At 39.6% G+C, this 12,210-nt stretch overlaps 1 protein-coding gene across 4 annotated transcripts in view; it reads left to right on the forward strand.

The window, feature by feature from the left end:
* Positions 1–216: 216 nt before the first annotated feature.
* LOC124266848 (beta-1,4-galactosyltransferase 4-like) overlaps positions 217–12,210 on the forward strand; it is a 37,739-nt gene continuing 25,745 nt past the window's right edge. For 2 of the 4 annotated variants that reach the window (XM_046701656.1, XM_046701660.1), the window contains exon 1: positions 217–386. The gene's annotated coding sequence lies outside the window, so the exon portion shown is untranslated. Of the gene's footprint in view, positions 387–8,093; positions 8,178–12,210 lie in introns of those variants that run through there. The other 2 variants (XM_046701657.1, XM_046701658.1) reach the window with 2 other exon arrangements.

Raw genomic sequence — 12,210 nt, forward strand, 5'->3', positions numbered from 1 at the left:
GCCTGGAATGTCATGATAAATCTTTAATTGCCGTAAACCCTGTTTTAAATGCCATACGCTGTGATCGGCATTAAACACAATGTATTGTCGAGGATATACATTCGACACACGTTGAAAAAAGTAAGTGCAGGACAAATATTGTGAGTCTTGCTAAAGCGCATGACTGGAAATGATAATAGCCCATACATTCAGAAGATAAGGCACGCCAGCTGTAAGTTGACCTTGGAAGTAGTACGTATTAATGGAGTGTCCCTGGAACCGTATTTTACTCACGCAGTGAGAACATTATCCTTGTCACATCTACATACGTCCCGTGTACATGCGTAAAAACTACGCTTTGGTACAGGAAAGGAGATACACTTGCCGAGGAGAAAATTCATGCTCACGTAAGTAAGTTATTGTTGCTTGTATGTAACTCTGTAACATTAGTTCTGTTTGGTGACTGACATGTCTAAGAATATCTGCAGTTTCAACATTTCGATTTGTAAAGGCACATTGTCACACCACACTTATCTAAAAAAACATACATTTCTCTCATTAATACTAACCCTCAACCCTCATGATCAGGGAAGCAACCATATAATTTATTCTCCAAAAAGATACGTATTTAGATTACAAAATTAAATTACAAAGTTCTAATGAATTAGTGCCAAGTTGCAGCAAATCGACTATCACGCCCTCTACCGGCCGAACATTATTTCACGCGAACCTCACCGAGATATGTCCCTTGGAGCGCTCTTTATGAATATCCTATGCACAACTTGTGACTCAAACCAGTTCGGCAAACACCGACAACACCACGTGCGACAGTTTTCGATGTATGGTGCAATTGTTTACCTTCCATATATGGCAAGTGTTCTCTGTTTGGAAGCTGTTCACCTCGAAGTATCAATTATCGATTTCAGGCAAGTTGTAAGGAATAATAAGTCATTTATTGCATCAATAGGAAGCTAATGTGAGTGCATATGCCCCAATATATATAATATAGGCCAACATATTGTCGAAATTGTGTGCCATTGTGCCTTTAAAGTATGTTTATTTTGAACATGAAACAACGCATGTGCATACACCGGGGGTCATGTGACGTCCAAAGCGTTAATGAGGCTTTCATGGCCTATTGTTCTGCCTGCATTTACACAGCATTAAGTAAGGTCTAAAGGGCTGTCTGGAAAGATTTATAAAGGACAAGTTTGGTCGGCTTCCTTTCCTGTAGTAATCTTATAGCTGCAGACAATATATATAGAGAGAGAGTAAAGAACGAAACATGTTGGAGAAAAAGGCATTCTGTTTTTATTTATCTATGTGATATTTATGACTGAACACCTGTACTATTTTGGACATTTTGTGCGTATATAGATAGATAGATAGATAGATAGATAGATAGATAGATAGATAGATATATATAGGCCGGTCGGCCGCCTTGATTGTTATCCCTTACAATATATAGATAGATAGATAGATAGATAGATATAGCGCGTCAATTTTTAAAATATCGATTTGTCGTTGATCCATTATTTATAATGGACCTTTGTGTCAGAGACTGTTACCGTAAATGTTCTTGTCACGTAGTGGGTCCCTAATTGAAACTAATAGGTTAACCGGGAATACATGTGTTAAAGAACCTTTTGTAAAATCAACAAACAACACAGAAATGTGTTGTCATTAACAACTGTATTCTAAAAATGACCCGGAGTTCATAAATCAGTAGGTCCATGCAGGTAGCAAAGGTACTGTAAGTCCCCATGGTCCCTAGTATGGTGGAGTACCTTCAGTTGTTGGTGATCTATAGCCTATTTTTATATTGTGTTGTCCTCTATAGTTAAAATGTTTTAGATTTAATTACTAGTTTTACATTTATATCTGTGATATTCTAGGACTTTTTTACTGTCCTTCGTTGACAGGATTTTATTCTCTATCTTGTTAATATCTATGTTGTTTTAGTCACGATATGGCTGAAATATTGCCAAAGTGACTTTAAATTTTAACTCACTCACTCACTCATAAATCAGTAAACATCACCACAAAGGTATCTCAGCACAATATAAAGTGGCAGTCAAAAGGTGATATGCCGCACTCAGCAATATTCCAGCTGTATGGTGGCGGACTGTTAATAATCGAATCTGGACCAGACAGCATGAGCATCGATCTACGCAATTGGGATACGACGACTTGTGTCAACCAAGTCAGCGATCCTGACCACCCGATCCCATGAGTCGCCTCTTACGACAAGCATGGGTTACCGAAGACCAATTCTAATCCGGATCTTGAAATGGGTGTCTACCTTTGATAGTGGCGATAATTTATTTTCGCTCGCATATGGAAAGACTGGTCATTTTCTCTTTGTTGCGCAACCCTATTTGCGCTACAGTTTGCCTGCGGATAGAACATCCAAAGCTGTCGCGAGTCCTCGTAAATATTGTACACGTCCCTCCTACTACCTACCAACTAATGAACACACACTTTGTTAAATTCTCTGTTGCGCAACCCTATTTGCGCTACAGTTTGCCTGCGGATAGAACATCCAAAGCTGTCGCGAGTCCTCGTAAATATTGTACACGTCCCTCCTACTACCTACCAACTAATGAACACACACTTTGTTAAATTCTCTCTGTTGCGCAACACTATTTGCGCAGCTACAGTTCTGCCTGTCTGCTATCATATCATGTCATATTTTGTCCAGGTGTCGCACGTATTGTAATCTGTTGACAGTTGCTCGAGTCTCATTCTAATCCAACGATTAGTGATAGCGTGTGCATGCATTCCTGCCTGCGTTCACTTGGCAAAAGGGTGCTCCATTTGGAACGTATAAGGTGAGGTGAAATTGGGTTAAACATCGTACTTATATATTATATTTCGCTCATATGACGACGTGCATGCGTGTGTATGTGTGGCTGGTTGTGTAAGCTCGTTTTATAGTGCTAGCCTACTGAGATACCATGCCGCAGTGAAGCATGAATACCCCACTCAGACACGTTATGCTGACTCCTAGCCGACCAGTCCTTGTTGTACCCATTAATGCCTAGCGCCAGGCAGGGACCAACAAGTATCATATTTTAACGTCTTTTGGTATGACGCGACCGGTGATCGAACTCGTGACCTTCCGCTCTCCGGGCGGACGCTCAAACCACTACACCACGGAGGCGGTCGTATAAGGTAAGAAGGTTGGCTTAAATTAACAGTAACAGTTATATCACAGCGTGTCAGTCTGACTTAGAGAAAATGAAGTCTAAAAATGTTTACTCATTATTGAAAGGTACATGGATCTTCGTACTGATGAGGACGGGTATCTTAGTGGTTAAGACGTTCTCTCGTTAGGTCGAAGACCCGGGTTCGATTCCCCACATTGGAACAATATGTGAAGCCCATTTCTGGTGTCCTCCGCCGTGATATTGCTGGAATATTGCTAAAAGTGGCTTAAAACCAAAGTCACTCACTCACTCGTGCTGAAGGACCTAAAAGGACACAACTCAGCACAGCAAATCCCTGCGCCTTAAAGACTCCTGTCCCGATAAAATTTCAAACTCATTCATTTTCCACATTCTTCTTCAACCATTCTTGGTCGTTTTGAACTGACGAAAGAATTAAACATAACGTCCCCCCTCATTACAATCACAGAGACAAAGCATAGGAATGGGGTTTCTCTACTTTGGATATTCTTTTGTGAAATGTTTCGTGAATATCGCGCCCTTACTGTCAGCATTTCTTTGCAATGTCATGGCAGTGGGGTAACCAACCCTAGTGTACAGTACACAACCCTGTGCACTTAAAAGAACCCACGAATCCGTTGGTATATGACCAGATGGTGGCCACATGAATACGTGCAAACATCCAGTTGCGGGTACAGCAACGTGCAGTAAACTTGGACAAAGTACTGTGTCTATGTGTCCCAGTCCACCCAGCTGTGAATGGGTACCTCGTAAGGATGGAATGCCCCATTAACTCGGTGCGCCTAGTGGTTTCAAGAGTTGTATGCTGCCCACGGAGTTGAGATTGACAATACGATGTGCCGTTGATATTGACATCCAGTGAACGAGGGAAAAACAAAGCGCCTTTGAGCTGAGCTGGATATCGGCGCTATACAAATGTATGTATGTATGTATGTATGTATGTATGTATGTATGTATGTATGTATGTATGTATGTATGTATGTATGTATGTATGTATGTATGTATGTATGTATGTATGTATGTATGTATGTATGTATGTATGTATGTATGTATGTATGTATGTATGTATGTATGTAACCTAATGGTTAAAACGTTCGCTCGTCACGCTGAAGACTCGGGTTCGATTCACAGGCCCTCGTGTCTTTGCGAGGATTAAAGATGTTAAAAAAACATAAAACATTTGAGATGGAAATACATTATGACATAATGTATTGTACTGTGTAGCATTTCGAGTCGGGGGTCATCTAAAAAATAAAAAAATTTTAATCGTTAATCTTCGCAAAGACACGAGGGCCTGTGGTTCGATCCCCACATGGGTACAATGTGTGAAGCCCATTTCTGGTGTCTCCCGCCGTGATATTGCTGGAATATTGCTAAAAGTGGCGTAAAACCGCACTCACTCACTGCAATGTTCGTGCAGCGTTTGGGCGGTGGGGTAGTCTAGTGGTTAAAGCGTTGGCTCGTCACGCCGAAGACTTGGGTTCGAATCCCCACATGGGTACAATGAGTGAAGCCCATTTCTGGTGTCCCCCGCCGTGATATTGCTGGAATATTGCTAAAAGCGGCGTAAAACCATACTCACTCACTTTAAACAATCTACATAAGTACATACAAATAGTTCCATTTGCTGACGCAAAATCAAGTCAGTTATAATTTCGTCGACGGTGTTATCAGGTGTGAGTGTGTGTTGCTGCGGGCAAAACGCTTTCATAACATTGACACATCGTAAGGTATCTAAAACTCGATGTCTTTTCTCAAACACCTGGCGGCACTACTATTCGAGATTGATTCAGAAACACGTGCTCTATCATCGAATCTCATGCTTTTAATCACTGAATGGTCTGGCCCAGACTCGATTATTTACAGACCGCCCTGAAACAGTTGTGTTATTGCTGAGTAAGGAGTTACATTAAACAAAAAACACGTACAGCAGTAGAAATTGTACAATCGACCCTGCCTTTAGCAGAGATTTCCTGCGGGTGTAGAAAGGGTTGTGTCGCTTTTATTTAAACATCTAATTCAGTCGTTCCATTAACTCATTACATAAATAGCTTGATAACATCAGTTCATATCGATTCTGCTGTTGATAGTGTGCTAATACAAACACATTCAAATGTTGTGTGCCTTCCACGTGTAATTCTATACAAGATGTGCATGTAATCAGAGACAATAAATAATAGGCGGTTATTTTAGACTTCATTGTTATGCTTAAATTAGAGAGAGATAATGACTAAACATACGCGCGTTGGGTTTGAGCGTCATATTGAGAAGCATTCATATATGTTAGGACGTGTACAGTTATCAGCTCCATTGAGATGGAACGGCAACCAATGACACACCCCCCCTCTGCTCTCTCTCTCTCTCTCTCTCTCTCTCTCTCTCTCTCTCTCTCTCTCACACACACACACACACACTTAAAACAAACACAGACACACGGACACAAACTCAAACACAATCATACAAACACACACACTCAAACATAAACACAAAACAATAACAATCATACAAACACACACACTCAAACATAAACACACAAAACAATAACAATCATACAAACACTCAAACTCAAACATAAACACAAAAGATAACATACAAACACACAAACAAACATAAACACAAACACAACAAACACACACACACTCAAACACAAACACATAACAAACTCTCAAAACAAAACAATAACAATCATACAAACACACACACTCAAACATAAACACAAAACAAAAAATCATACAAACACACACACACTCAAACACAGACACACGGACACAAACAAACACAATCATACAAACACTCAAACTCAAACAGAAAGCAGAAACTAAAACGCATACACACAAACACCTCACACTGCCCACATCTATTGTTTAGAGTCTGGGTCCACCAGGCCATGACCAATTAGTTAACAAAGGGGAACTTAATGTATAGTCTGTAACAAGACACAGGTAACACTTGGTAAGACATTTAATAGTATAAATATTTATATACAGTTTGATAGTATGATTCTTTCATCAAAGGTCACGCCGAAGACCCGGGTTTGATTCCCCACATGGGTACAATGTTTAAAGCCCATTTCTGGTGTCCCCCCACCTTGATATTGCTGGAATATTGCTAAAAGAGGCGTAATCGATTGTTTACTCTCAACCTATGATGTCGACATACCTCTCTTATTTTGGACTATGTACAGCGTATACATGACTAACAGCCAAACTATGTAATAATTATTTGTTTTTGTAAGGGAGAGGTGTTCATATAAGCTTACAGCTTGTTCACCGATCCCTATTCAACTTAATTTGAATAAAAATATGTTTAAACCGAAAGAGGCGTAAAACCATACTCACTCACTCACTCTCATCAAGGCGGCGGTACTTTCTTCTCTTGGGAGCAAGTCTGTCCCCAGAATCTGTCTTATGATTAATTTTATTTATAAATGAAAGGTTATAATATGCAAAGGGTCTTACCTCGAAGAAGGTACAGCTCTGCAGTCATCTCTGGCCTTCATCTGCAGCACGACCTTTTGGACTGCTATCTTGTTCTCCTCTGAAGGGTGATTGTGTTGAGGCAGAGATGACGCTAGAATACCATCGCGAATGGTAACTCTGGCTGTGCAGGCTTCTTTGCAGCATTCCCAGTAAGTGATAATATTACGTCCTGACTTAACTCTGAATTTGAAACCACCTAACACTAATTCTGTCCACTTTGAGTATTAGCAATGAAACCAAATGTATCGCCATTTTGGTATGACTATTTGTGATTCAGAGGAGCTATTGACCAATTGGCCTTAGCTCCCTTCTACTGATAGTGAGAAGTGTTCACCAGTGACACTAATTAGAACAGACCATAGTCCAGCATGGTTATCTTCCATTCTTCAGACAGACACGTTTCGGTGATCGGGAAACTGACGTTAAACGACACAAGTTTGGTTCGGTTCAGTTCAGTTCAGTTTATTCTCAGATAACCACGTTTGGTGGTACAAGAGAATGTCAAAGAGAATTCATTTAAATACGTATAAAAAAACATGACAAAATGACAGGTAGAACAGTTGAAAATGAAACATAATAATGCCAGAAATTAAGAGCTATTAAATGATTTGTTGTATAAAGTGAGTGAGTGAGTTTGAATTTACGCCGCTTTTAGCAATATTCCAGCACTATCACGGCGGGGGACACCAGAAATGGGCTTCACACATTTTGCCCACTTGGGGAATCGAACCCGGGTCTTCGGCGTGACGAGCGAACGCTTTAACCACTAGGCTACCCCACCGCCCCTGTTGTCTAAAGAATGAGCAAATTGATATGGTACAGATTTAACCATTTCCCCCTATAAGTTTATCTAAAAGTAGCAGATATTTGGATAGATTTCGTATTTCTATTTCTATTTCGACTACTTCTACTACTAAATATTTTCTTCAATGTTGTCAAATTGGGGAAGTACATATATGTAGTTGGTAAATATTTCAGTCTAATATCTGTAAGGGCTTCACATTTAAATAAGTAATGAAATCCATCGCCTGTTGCTGGTGAATGGCAAAGTTTCTCTAGCAATACCATGCCAACGACCAGTTTGTACCCGGAGATTGTGATTACAGGTTCTCTATTTATATTTATATCAAACACACAAACTTCAACATAAACACAAACAAACAAACAAACAAACACAAACACACACACGTATTTATAGCATTACTTAAACCAGCAACTGGAGGTAATACAACTAGTAGAGATTATAAATAATCGTAATATGACCTGGTCTACGTTATATTTCTCATGGTTATTGAAAGAGTTTGGTCTCTTTTGTTTCGAAAAATGTCGCCTATTTCCGCACTAAGTCTCTGTGTTCTATCGCATTAAAGCCGTGGTATGTTTACAGTTGACGGTAATCAATACAATGACCTTATGAATAGTGTGGACTCTGTCGGTATTGTTATCAGTGAGGTGTACGATATGCTCTCACGCTAAGCCACTTACAGGAGCGCAGTATTTCATTCTCCACACGCAACAAGCAGCAAGGTAGGTATGTGACATTTCTCATAATTCGGGAAGAGTTCAAATGGGAAACTTTTGTACACCTGTACACTTTGAGATATTGAGAGAATTGAGGCACAATCATTTTTCTCATATAAAGTCTTTTCAAAAGTTACCGAACATATTTTCACAGTATGTACAATGGTGGACTAGGGGTCAAGGTCAAATTCGTTTTCTTAGATATTAGGAAAATCTATTCATGTGGAATACCGTACCGAACCATTTATAGGTGTTGTTTATATCCACACACACACAAAAATTACAGTTGACCGTTACGGTTACTATTATATAATTAATAGAGCAAAAATATAACGTAATATATAATCTGTAACTGTAATATCTCCCTGAAGATAAAGTTGAAACGCGTGGAAGGGAAACTGGTGTTGTGTTACTATTTTGTGGATCTATCTATCTATCTATCTATCTATCTATCTATCTATCTATCTATCTATCTATCTATCTATCTATCTATCTATCTATCTATCTATCTATCTATCTATCTATCTATCCATCCATCCATCCATCCATCCATCCATCATCCATCTATATATGTGTGTATCTATCTATCTATCTATAAGTACATTTATATGCATGTATATTGTTACACATAGACACACATTGGGCATGTGACTGTATGAAATACTTCTAGAACGCTGTGTTGTCAAGTACATGTTACATGATCACTTTGCAACGCATGAATGTGTATCTGCTGTTGAAACTTTCTCAGTTCCTATTTACTTAAAGTCTCATGTTTGTTTCGCCACGCTATCCATTACGTCACAAGCAATAACAACCAGAGATCGATTTCATGTCGTCCCAGAAACTAGATATGTTTATGGATGAGGTGAGGTGAGGTGACGTGAGGTGAAATGGGGTTTAACGTCGTACCTGAGAATATTGTGCTCATATGACGACGTGCATGCGTGTGTATGTGTGGCTGCTTGTACTAGCCCACTGAGATACCATGCCGCAGTTAAGCATGAATACCCCACTCAGTCACATTATACTGACTCCGAGCCGATCAGCCCTTGTTGTACCCATTAATGCCGAGCGCCAGTCAGGGATGAACAAGTACCATGTTTTAACGTCTTATGGTATGACGCGGCCAGGGATCGAACCCACGACCTTCCGCTCTCCGGGCGGACACTCTACCCACTATCCCGCGGAGACGGTCAGATATGTTTATGAAACATTCATATTGACAAATGCTGATATTGAGCTAAATTATTAAACGTTATGATTAGTTTGTGCAGTGGATGTGCAAAGCGGAATATGTTCAATAAAAGAAATATATGTACCGTTGCATGCTTATTGCTGTTTCTGATGAACGAACATGGCGTGTGAGGTTGGGTGTCAGATAACAGCAAACATGAAAATATTAACTTCAGATTGTATTTCACAAAACTGCTCAGCGTAGACATGTGTGCATATGTGGTGTTTGGTGAGTTAGACGTTAAGTTTTATATGTTGTTTATGATCTAAATACTATGCCATTGTTTTCTTGCTAACAAGCACGGAAGTGGGACATATCGGTAGAGTGAAATGACACACAAACTATATGAATATATAAAATTAATATGTCAGGTATTTTGTCACGAGTGATGTATGAGGCGTGATAACTGACTGCATTTCCTTTATCCTCCTTGTCAGATTACCAAGACCCCGATACACACTAATTTGCATACATCGGGTCGGATAACCCACTGAGATGGTAATACGTAAGATTGCACACTTGACATCTAGCGAGCTGTATGTGTCTAATTCAAACCTATTTATTTGCATAAAAGTTCATCCTTGATATGTAACGATAAAATGATAGAGATTCAACAAGATTAGATTAAAAATGACAGTCAAGGTAATCTTATGGTAACTAGACAATAATCAAGTGCACGCGAACTTTGAACTTGAACTCTGCATAATATTATCTGTCTCAGCGTATAACTGGACAAAGATAACTTACACACTATCTAAGCGTGAAAGCCCCATTCCAAAACCTCTAACAACTCTACCATCTGTTGTCCTTCTGATCATCAAATATTGGCCGACCCGACAAGCCAGTGTTGCTGTATCGTTGCCCGTTTGCTGTGGAAGTGGATGTGAATAATATATAAATGAAATTCGATTGTTTATGTTCCTATGTGAATACGCATGCGGATGCCTCTGATTATCGACTGGTCATTAACCAGCTGTGTTTGCATAACAAGGGAATGAAGTGTAAATAGGTAAATAAACATCAATAATTTATATTGCTTAACTAACTAATCTACTTATGACTTATTTAGAGTTTGTTTAATTTATATTTTCTTCTTTAAGTGGCATTTAGAAACTGGTATGATACCTCATTTGTTTAATATATAGCCCAAAATACATATTTCTGTGTGATCACGTCTCTCCAGCTCTCTGTGTAATCACGTCTCTTCAGTTCTCTGTGTGATCAGGTATCTTCAGTTCTCTGTCTGATCACGTCTCTCCAGTTGCCTGTGTGGTCACGTCTCTTCAGTTCTCTGTGTGATCATGTCTCCCCTGTTCTCTGTGTGATCACGTCTCTTCAGTTCTCTGTGTCATCACGTTTCTCCATTTCTCTGTGTCATCACGTCTCTTCAGTTCTCTGTGTGATCACTTATCTTCAGTTCTCTGTGCGATCAGGTATCTTCAGGTCTCTGTCTGATCACGTCTCTCCAGTTGCCTGTGTGATCACGTCCCTCCAGTTCTCTGTGTGATCACGTCTCTCCAGTTCTCTGTGTGATCACGTCTCTTCAGATCTCTGTCTGATCACGTCTCTTCAGTTCTCTGTGTGATCAGGTTTCTCCAGTTCTCTGTCTGATCACGTCTCTCCAGTTCTCTGTGTGGCCACGTCTCTCCAGTTCCCTGTGTGATCGCGTCTCTTCAGTATGACCCGTTATCACGATTTGATAAAGCCCTCTACATTATCATACTGTAGGGAGCGAAATGTTTAATTGTCTGTTACTTTTCACAATGGACTTTGTCAATACTATGTGTTTACCATAGCAGACAGAATACGTCCATTTCAAGTGCCTACGTAAAAAACCAATAATAAGTGGATTGATTGTTTATTGTTATCACATGTCATATCTCATCATATGACAGATGTTGTTGTCGCGTGCGTAATCTCACCCTTACGAGATCTGACACCTATGTTAAAATAACTGGCCATAGTTACGTGATCTGTTGATACGCGAACGTGAGTAATAATATCCCTAGACGCCGTACATACTCTCAGATATTATACAAGTGGCAGCGATCGCGTTTCTTGGTTCTGCTTCATATGTAATCCTGAAAGTGACATTGTCGCGTTGTCGCCGTTTAGATGAATACACAATTAATATTCGAAGCGAGACAATCGCGTTGTTGCACTGTTGCACTTGTTTTTTTTGTGCTTGTTTTTGTAAGGACGGCAACGTGACAATGTCCCTTCTGGGATTCCATAGTTTCAGTTGTATGAGATTTTGTTCATGTTTGTTTATTTGCAGTAGTGCATAACGTGGCTAGAAAATACAAATTATGGCAATAATGGTAACAATAGTAAATCCTCTCAAGTGATAATGTATCCCTGGGTTCACATTGTTTCACATTTAATTCACCATATTTGTTATCACTCGTTATTTTTTCACTTGAATTATTTGTAGGTGCATGTTGTGTAACGCCTAGACTAGCAACTAGTCTATGAAATGAACATATTTTACAGAAAAAAAGTTCATAAAAGGAGCCCTGAGACTTTCTTTATTTTCATAAACTGAAACTGTGGAAATCTAGACTTGCATGGACTTTCTTGGATAGATTTGTTTCAGGGTCTGTAAGACAGACTAAGTAACGCCGCACTCAGCCATTGTTCCCTGTTGGATACGGTGTATTTCCCGAGCCAGATAATATGACGTTGACCGATAGCGTCACCCTTTCAAGTCGTGAACACACTAATCACCTATAAAAAACATATCTCAGTTCGGCTGCAAATCTTTATCGTATAATCTTTGCTACCTGATACGGTTTCCTATTCATTGATC

The sequence above is a fragment of the Haliotis rubra genome, unplaced genomic scaffold, assembly GCF_003918875.1.
Source record: "Haliotis rubra isolate DU_JTF1 unplaced genomic scaffold, ASM391887v1 Scf1282, whole genome shotgun sequence".
Lineage (NCBI taxonomy): Eukaryota > Metazoa > Mollusca > Gastropoda > Lepetellida > Haliotidae > Haliotis > Haliotis rubra.